General features: G+C 42.1%; 1 long non-coding RNA gene across 1 annotated transcript; it reads left to right on the top strand.

Annotated features, from left to right (window-relative positions):
• Positions 1-3,767: 3,767 nt before the first annotated feature.
• LOC131479293 (uncharacterized) lies at positions 3,768-8,352 on the top strand. The gene is made up of 3 exons (XR_009244804.1): positions 3,768-3,800; positions 7,441-7,544; positions 8,277-8,352. It is a non-coding gene; the product is annotated as an uncharacterized LOC131479293 (long non-coding RNA).
• The last annotated feature ends 1,354 nt before the right edge of the window (positions 8,353-9,706 follow it).

Genomic DNA, 9,706 nt, shown 5'->3' with positions numbered 1-9,706 from the left:
AAAGTTTAAACATTCTCATAATGGAGACGACCTCTTGCAATCGTCATTCACCCATTTAAAACTGAAATGCCACATGCTCATTCCACGGCAGACACAGGTGCCTGATCTCTGACTTGATGTACTAGTTTTTACTATAGAAGGAGCAAAAATGAAGTTTGTCACCTGCTTTTACAGGTGCAGATGAAAGATATTTCTTGGACTTGTTCCTTTGGTATAAAATGGAAATGGAATCGAACTTCATTTTCTCAAGCAGATGATGGATACATATGTCCTCATTTAACTTCCCCATTTCACCTTATGTTCCATAGGACACCCGTGTGTTTTTCTTTTCATGATGCTGTTCCATAGACAAAGGGGAGCTTGAGTTGCACCAGCGCAGTGCCCACACTGACAGCCGGTGTGATTGATTATACTTCTCACCATCAGCCTGATATAAAATGAGATTCTTCTCTGCCTAGGCCATGAAAATCCGTACACAATTCAGGAGCACTATTATCGAACTTCCATCCGTCAGTCCGCACCAGGGAAGCCCACCTCTCCCCATATCCTTCTGGAGTCCATCCCAGAGATCTTAGCTGATGGAAAACTGCAGTTTATCCTGACATGCCAGGGCAAGCCAAGACCCCAGCGTAGAGGTGGTGAGTTCTTTTATTAGATGCAATGGCCTGCTCTCAGCACATATCTGCATTCCTGAGAACAAAGTTGGAACACAAATGGATTCTAACACCAAGGTGTTCTGACACCAAGGTCTTCCCTGTGTGGGAGGATGAATATGAAGAAACAGAACCAGCTTGAGAGAAATGGTTTGAAATCAGAATCCAGCACAGTTTAGGATTATGCTTGTTCTAATGTTAGAACTTCTGTCAGCTCTAGATGTCCTATGCATTTTCCCAATAAAATTAAGCATGTATAAACCTGGGTATCTACAGAAATTGCCTTCTGAGGGGTAGATGTAAGGGCACAGTGAGTTAAGATGCATCTTACAGTGCTGGGATCATGTTGTAGCACCAGTTTGACTCCCAGCTGCTCCAATGATGATAGACCCTGCTGGCAGTGTGCCTGGGATGGCGGCAGGGGGTTACCCAATCCCTGGGCCCCTGCCTCCAACGTGGGAGACTCAGGTGGAGTTCCCGTCTTCAGCCACATCCCTTGATGTGTGGCCATTGCAGCAGTGAATGAGTGATTTGAAGATTTCTTGGCGTGTACTTAGGCATTGCAAATAGATCTTTACCAGAAAGCACATCACTTGTGAAGGTCCAAGAAATGATGATTTCCCATCTCAGGTGGGAGATCTGAAGGAGAGTTAAAAGTTTTGGCACTGAATTCAGATCGATTCTGTTTGGGCCAAAGTGACTGGATAGTGTGCTAAATTGATTTTTGTTATTATGTAACAACATTTTATACTCAGAGGGTGTGGTAAAGTCTACCTCTCCTCTGATTCTGGCCTTGGTGTGTATGACTACATGAACTTTTCAAATCAGATCTGACTCCTGAATCCACTGATTAGGCTTAGCAGGATATACATACAGTCCAATGTGGGGTGTTCATGATTCAAAGCCAAAAACTGCTTGAGAAGTATTGCTGCCAGAAGAATTGAGCTTGAAAAGCATCCTCATCCTTAGGAGATGAGACACAAAGAGCAAGACACATGGAGATAGAAGCTTCCTGTTCTTTTCTTCACTCCATAAATGCCATGATTGTGCCAGGGTCAGGGCCGGAAGCTGGGATCTTATCCATGTCACCCTTATGAGAGGCAGGGTCAGGGTCAGGGCTGGAAGTTGGAATCTTATCCATGTCACCCTAGTGAGAGGCAGGACTGGAGCTGGAAGTTGGGGACTTATTCATGTTGTGTTTGCTAGAAGCAGGAACTTAATTTTGTTAGCCAGGGCCTAGATTTGTAAGAAGTTGCAATTGGAACCTGGAGGACATCAGACTCAGGTACTCTGACATGGGCTTCAGGCATCTTATTCAGTAAACTAAACACTTGCCTGGCACCTTACAGGTAATTTGGAGGAAAATTCATAATGCCACATGGATGCAACTAGCTAATTCAGGTGGTTTGAACTTGTATGTGGAAAGGACTCGGTTTCTCACTTTTCTAACCCTGACCTTCCCCTCAAAAAAAAATCTGTCAAATGGAAAATGTAGGAAGAAAATCTGTCATTGTAGGTGTAATCTAATCACTTCACTTTCTCTTCAGCATTTTTCAGAAATTATTTGTCTTGCCTGGGTGCTGCAGCAAGCCAGGATGGCCTGTCTTCTGACACTGATGCTACCACACAGCCGGTTAGGCTTCAAATGAATGATCTTACAGCAGTCATTTTGGTAGGTAGCATTATGATTGTTATGCCTCCTGAGCGCTGAGAACCTGAGGTATTAAGTGTCCTCATGCAACTCTGTTTCAAGCGTGACAATCATTTGTCAGCCCCTGGCTTTGGCTGACAGGTTCTCTTATTGTGACCTCAAAAACAAGCACAGTCTGATTAGGAATTGCAGTCTTACTTGAAACACAACAGGAAAAGTGGTAGTCGATCTCACTGGTTTCAGCAGTGGCATCCAGTGACTTGCTCACTGACATAGGAAAGGTGCATGTCTGATTCCCTGAGTCCACAGCCCCTCATTTGCAGCCTCTTGCTTGAAGTGTTCCTCTACTCCCTGTGTCTAGATGACTCAGACTTCTCACACAAGCTCTCTCGCGTGAGTTTGGTTTGTATTTAAAATGCTTAAACACATTATTCTCAAATGTATTCATACTTCTATCATAAGAGAATGTGCTGAATATAGGCCTCAGAACTTGGCCCTGTTATTCCCAACAAGGATTTTTAATAGCATGCACACTGGTTGATTGCCCAGTGTATCTGTTTGCTCTCTCCTGTACATAAGGAGATGTCTCCTGGGTGGGAAGGAATTTATCAGGCTAGGTCCATCTTGTATGTTCTCCCAGACCTTACTCCATTCACAAATTCAAGGAGCTTCCAGGGTCCTCATCAAGATGATGTCATCAATGGGTGAAAAATATCAGGTAATACATTATGTTGCAGGCATAAAATATAAATAGCCTAATAAATGACAAATTCCCTGTCATATTTGTGAAACCCGTCTTGCTCTATTGGCATTAAGATGTAGGAGGCAGTGAAAATCTGGTATAATGGGCATGCAGTCAAAGAAGGCATTCTGTCATATGTGGGCCTTCACCCTGGTTTTAGATGAGTGTAGGCAGCCACAGAATGTAAGAATGCAGCCCATAGTTATTTAGATAAGGATGGGCTGATGTCAATAACAGTGGCAATGATATCTTCCTAGTTGGGAGAAACAGGTTTTTGGAAATAGTAACAGCAGGGTAGACAGTAGAGATTGATTCACTGAAAGCTTGAAGAAGAAAACTTTGGTTTAAAAGTTTGATTTATTGGAAGAGGAAGATGAGGTTAAAATCAACATTCAAACCATTCAGTGTATGGGCATTGATTAGATGGATGACTGGAAAATATACTCGGAAACACTGAAACAGATTTCCTTTCTTCCCATCAGTCAGCTCTTGCCATGTTGATTCACGCACTGTGTCTGTTCCTGTACAGATCCAGTTCATGTTCTGGGCTGTTGGTTGTGAAACGTCCTGTAATTTGTTTACGTATTATTCCTCGCAGGAGATGCTTCACTTTTTAAGGCAAAATGGGCCATCGACAAAGGGTATTTTTCAAAACATTGACAACATAAAATCATTTCTGTGTCTCAAGGAAAGAATTATGTTTGGACATACATTAAATTGGGAGTCTCCACTTGTCGTGGCAGCCACATTAAAGGTAAGGGGAGTTCTGTTGTCATCCATGCACAGTATGAAATCTCTGATGGGTTTCATTTATCCTGGCACTTCAAGAACAGTAATAGGTTGGGCTCGGCAGCATGGCCTTGATCCCATATGGCTGCTGGTTCTAAGCCCGGCAGCTCCACTTTCTCTCTATCTCTCCTCCTTTCAGTATATCTGACTTTGTAATAAAAATAAAAAAAAATAAATCTTTAAAAAAAAACAGTAATAGGTCAAGTGTTTAAGCATCCAAAAACCTAAAAAACACCTTGGAAATTCCAAATTGTAGGTAACTACTCTCTCTATTGAACAAATTCTGCATGTTTGATAGGCTTTCCTAGTTTTCTTTTCTTTTTTTTAAGATTTATTTTATTACAAAGTCAGATATACAGAGAGGAGGAGAGACAGAAAGCAAGATCCTCTGTCTGATGATTCACTCCCCCAAGTGACCACAACAGCCCGTGCTGTGTCTATCCGGAGCTGGGAACCCGGAACCTCTTCCAGCTCTCCCATACGGGTGCAGGGTCCCAATGCATTGGGCCGTCCACGACTGCCTTCCCAGGCCACAAGCAGGGAGCTGGATGGGAAGTGGAGCTGCTGGGATTAGAACCGGCGCCCATATGGGATCCTGGGGCATTCAAGGTGAGGACTTTAGCCACTAGGCCGTGCCACCTGGCCCTGTTTTCCTAGTTTTCAAAATCCACTCCCACTGTCTTCCTCTGAACATGCCATGCAAAATTATGCTGTCATAGTTTCTAATACTTACAGAAGAGTCTTCAAAATCTTTATTATTCATACAGAATGTTGGCCAAAACAATCCTACCTTTGCTGAGCTTGACAGCATCTGCCTGATGACATCAAAGTTTCCTAAACATACCTCATTGGAAGCTGCTGAAAACCATTTTAGGAGTTTTCTACATTAAGCAAATGTCTACCCTAAAATCAAAAGAAACATAGAAACAGAGAAAAGGGTCATTAAGTTCATCATCCAACTGCCCCAGTCTCTTAAGTCTTTCCTTTACAAGTAGTGTAAGAAGGAATGCTTAGAGCTGCCTCAATAGCGACCTCTGTTGGTGCTTACAGTTACATTTGCATAGTAGCCAATCCCCAATGGAAAGTGCATGCAACAGACAAAACAAGGTTCAAATTCTCAAAGTGTTGGGTCTTGTGTTATGCTGGGCCTGGGAATACTGTCATTCCATGTGAGAGCAGCACTTCAAGGTCTTGCTTCTGATGGGGCACCTTGTTAATTTGTCTGGGAAGGCAGGACAATATAGCAAAGCTATTGATGTCCTTGCCACCCACATTGGAGATAAGAATAAAGCTCCTGGATTCTGGCTTCAGACCTTTGGATCTGACCTTGATACTTTAGTAAATATTATAGTCATTTGTCTATGCATCTCTCTTTTTCTCTCCCTCCATCTTTCTTCTCCATTACTGCCACCATCTGTTCCTGAATCCCTCTCACACTTTGTGTATTTATGTATGTGTCTCCTTCTCAATGTCTCTGACCATTGAGAAAAAATTTCTAAAACTCAAGTGAGGGGATAGCATTGTTGCCTGGTACAGCCACCACCTGCAATAGGAGCATTGTGTATGGTTCTAATCCTAGGTGTTCCACTTCCCATTCATCTCCCTGTTGATGACTTTGGGAAGCAGTGAAAGATGGCTCAAGAGAGTGGGTCTCTGCACCCTTGTGAGAAACTCAGATGAGTTTCCTGGATCCTGGCTTTGATCTGGCCAATGCCTGATTGTTGTGGTCATCTGAGGAGTGAACCAGCAAATGGAAAACTCTGTCTCTGTGTAAATTTCCATGTCAGATAAATAAATGTTTTTTAAAATGCTTAAATGATATAAAATGTACATTTATTTTAAAGTATACACAGGAATTACAAGTATTGCGGATTTCCACAGGGAGATATAATCAAACAAGAAAAATTGAATTGTTGGTAGTTTTAGCAACTGTGAAACAAAACCTGCTAATTATTACATAATTATACATATTAAATTTTTGGAAACTCATTATCCTTGCTTCTTTCTTACCCCACCCCCAAAATGCCATATGACAAGTAGAAACCATTCTGTAGTGTCATATAAGCCACCTGCAGCATGCTGAGATCATGACAATATATTCTAGGTTGGGCAATCACATGCTTGCACTGCCTTTTCTAAGGCACACTCATGCAACTGATGGTACAGGTTTTTTTTGGAAAGATGTGGCATTTAGCCTTCTGGAAATGTTGTAGTGTGACTCTGGATAAATACGATGTGAATCACCTGGAGAGTTTGTCCAGACTACAAATAAATGCAAGCACTAAATTGAATTTGCCTTTGCGCAACCTAGAAGCAGAGGTGCAGTTGCAACTTTCTGTGTTCCCCTTGGGTCATTGTGTGGCTTTCATAACATACCACATTTACTAACTTTGAAACCCAAAGAAGCCGAGAGGGGATATCTATCCTACTCACAGAAATGCAGTACTCAGCGGACCAAGAACCACCCAAATAAACTCATTCCTAGTAATTCAGAGCTGGAGAGTTCCTCTCACATACACCTGGGGCATTTCCTGGGAAACAGGGAAAGAATCTACCTGCCAAGTGACTTCACTGCTCATCAGTGACACAGCCAAGGTATAAAAGGACTTGCAGTTTGTTTCTTCACATTGTTCCTAGTTTGCTAAACTATGCACAAGGAATGCAGATATGTTTGTATTTGTTTTATGTGAAACATGCTGATTGAAGGAGACATAGATAGGGCTGGGATTGTGGTGCAGGGGGTTTAGCTGTTGGCTACAACACAACCATCCCATAGGAGCCCTGGTTCAGGTTGTAGCTGATCTGCTTCAAAACAGCCTTCTGGCTGATGCATATGATAAGGCACTAAAAGATGCTGCAGTGCCTCATGGCAGAATTCCTGGCTCCTGGTTTCACATGGCCCTGCTCTGGCCTGGCCAGCATGGCTATATGGGGAATAAAGTCTCACTCGCAGCCTCTGTCTCTTCCTGTGTTACTCTGTTGTTCAAATATTCCTCTTTTCACCTTTCAAGTAAATTAACATACATACAAGGACAAAAATGTGCATCTGCACGCACATATCATCATCATTACTTATGCTAGTTCACTCCCCAACTGACCACAGTGGACTGTGCTGGACTGGGTTGGGCCAGGCTAATGCCTGGATCCTAGAGCTCCATCTTAATGTCCAATGTGTCAGGAGCCCAGGCAATTGGACAATTATCTACTGCTCTCCCAGGTACATTAGTAAGGAGCTTGAACAGAAGTGGAGCAGCCAAGGATTGACCTGTTCCTCTGATAGGGATCACTGACTTTGTTTTTGGAAGCAATTCAACACACTGCCATAATCATGCCCCAAAGAACCTTTAGACAATAAGGGAGTTTGCCTTCTCTCGTGAAACTGCCCAGACCCTGGTTTTACACATCTTGTTTTAGAAGAAATTAAAGTACCCTTTTCTGCATATACACATTGGTGTAAATCGCAGTCTAAGCTTTATAGAGGTCACAGTTTGAGTTTCTAGAAAGTGCTGATTAAAATGAATTACAATTAAATATTACCTTTGCAATTTCTCCAAACCATATTTGTCATCATATTTTTATGACTTTTTTTTTCTAATCTTGGAAAGGATTGTCTTCGGATCATACCTGGAACTCTTTTTACAATGGAACTCTACGATAGTTGGCTTGGTGTCCTTGATGAGGATGAAGTGGAAATCACAGAAATCAGAAGGTGGTAATATCATTCACATCTAATCCAGACATGTCTCCAAATATAGCCAACACAGTTAGAGAAAAATATTAGCTTGTGCTTTAACCACAACAAGCATGTGCGCTGTGAAGGGGATTCATGTAGTCACACACACAAAGACCGGAATCGGAGGAGAGGCAGACTTTACCACACCCACTGGGTTCTTCTTCACACCAAGTAGTATTGGTATGGAATTATTGACACTGTACTGAATGTCACATGAATGGAGCGGAAACTTACTGATTCCAGAGATATGCTGTAAGAATAGCTCTTTGTTGATCTCACTATCCACTTGTCAATGCTAATTAGGTGGATAATTCTGTGTATGCTGAAAGAATTGACATCAATCACTTTCGCTTGAATTCATACCTTGAATGTGTTTTGCTTCATTGTTTTACTGTTGCCTTGAGACATCATTGCTTCAGTTTTACCTTACAAGGTAAAATGTTTGCAACTCAAATGCTGTTAAATTTCCTCAGTAAGCTTTGAGCACATTCTGGAATGCAACAGCCACTTTTAAGACTTGTGTAAACTGGACATTCACAAAGTTATTCAAGTGAAAAAACATAATTTTAACCTCTCCTTCACCCCACCCAAGCCCCAATGATACTATTAAGAAAATGGAATTTGAAATATTTTGTTCCCTTTCTGTCTCTCACTTCAGCAGGGAAGTGACTGCATTTGTTTGTTTTGCTTGTGTGTGTACGTGTTTAGGCTCTTAGAACACCTGCCCGCATGCAATGTGGACATCCTGAGGCAGTTATGTCTGTGCTTGCATGAGATATCCAACTATGCCTCCTTCAACCTGATGAGCGCACCCAAACTAGCTTTTTACATCACAACAAGTGTGTTTTCACTGTGGAAATGTACATCGCAGATCGCTTCATTGGAAAATGAAATAGTTAAACAGGTAATGAGGTGCCCCATTTCCATTGTGATGAACCGCATTTTACAATGAAAAGCACTGTATATCCTTCGTGAATGTCAAGGTCACTTACTCCATATTTGGAGATGTGGGAATGTGTGGTGGTAAGTCAGAAATTGAGAGCAGTGAATCACTTCTTTCCAAAGCAGGAAACAGAAACATGAGGCGTTAAAGCACAGGGAAGCGGGATGTTATGTAACATTCTCCAATGTTATATAACATTAGAGAAGGGAATGTGGGGGTTTTAGTAAGTGGTCAATCTGAGATGCATTCTGTCACTCATCACTGAGGACCAAGCACACCTGAATTTCACAGTTTCTTTATCAAGCCTTCTCAGCTGAGTAGAGTCAGTAGTGTTAACAACAGTATCCTCAGATCAGTAGTGACACGGCCTGTTCAAAATGAGCACATGTATTCCCCTACTCAGTGACCCTTCTTGTAGCTCACTCAGTGGAATGCCGCTTTCCATCTTACCTATGCTACTGGAATGAAAATGAGTCAAAGTTTTAAAGCGTCCTAATGGAGCCAAATGTCTCCAGTACAATGACAGCTCTTATCAAGCTGACACAGGTGTAATGTTAGAGTGAAGCAGGGCAGTAGTGATGGAAGGATTGCAGCTGAAGAAACAGACATTTCCCTTGTAGTTGACTCCATTCGTGTCAAAAGATCCACAAAAACCTCCTCTTCCCAAGTTCAATATAACACACGTTTTCTTCTGTTGAGTACTTCACCAGTTATGTGAAAGTGCACACCATCACCTCAAACATCCTACGTAGACTCACTGGGAAAAGGAAAGGCAGATCAGATTTCCAGAGACAGACAGACAGATGATTCATCTGCTGGTTCACTCCCCACATGGCTGCAACGGCTAAAGCTGAGCTGATCCAAAGCCAGGGGCTTCTTTCAGATCTCCCACATGGGCTCAGTGTTCCAAGGCTGTATGCCATCCTCTACTGCTTTCCCAGGCCACAAGCAAACAGCTGGAGGGAAGTGGAGCAGCCAGGACGTGAATTAGCACCAATATGAGATCCTGGCACATGTCAGGTGACGATTTAACCATTGAGCTATTGTGCCTAGCCCTTATATATAGACAATTGTGCTATTTAAACAAAGAAGTTATTAAAATATTAGCATTTTATTGCACTAGGACACAGAAAATACTGTTTTTCTGAAGGGCAGTATTTTTGACAAATTACTTAGTACTTTTGAAAGTGTAACC

This window comes from Ochotona princeps, unplaced genomic scaffold, assembly GCF_030435755.1.
Source record: "Ochotona princeps isolate mOchPri1 unplaced genomic scaffold, mOchPri1.hap1 HAP1_SCAFFOLD_97, whole genome shotgun sequence".
NCBI lineage: Eukaryota > Metazoa > Chordata > Mammalia > Lagomorpha > Ochotonidae > Ochotona > Ochotona princeps.
The sequence above is the reverse complement of the archived record's forward strand: the minus strand, read 5'-3'. Positions and strand labels throughout refer to the sequence as shown.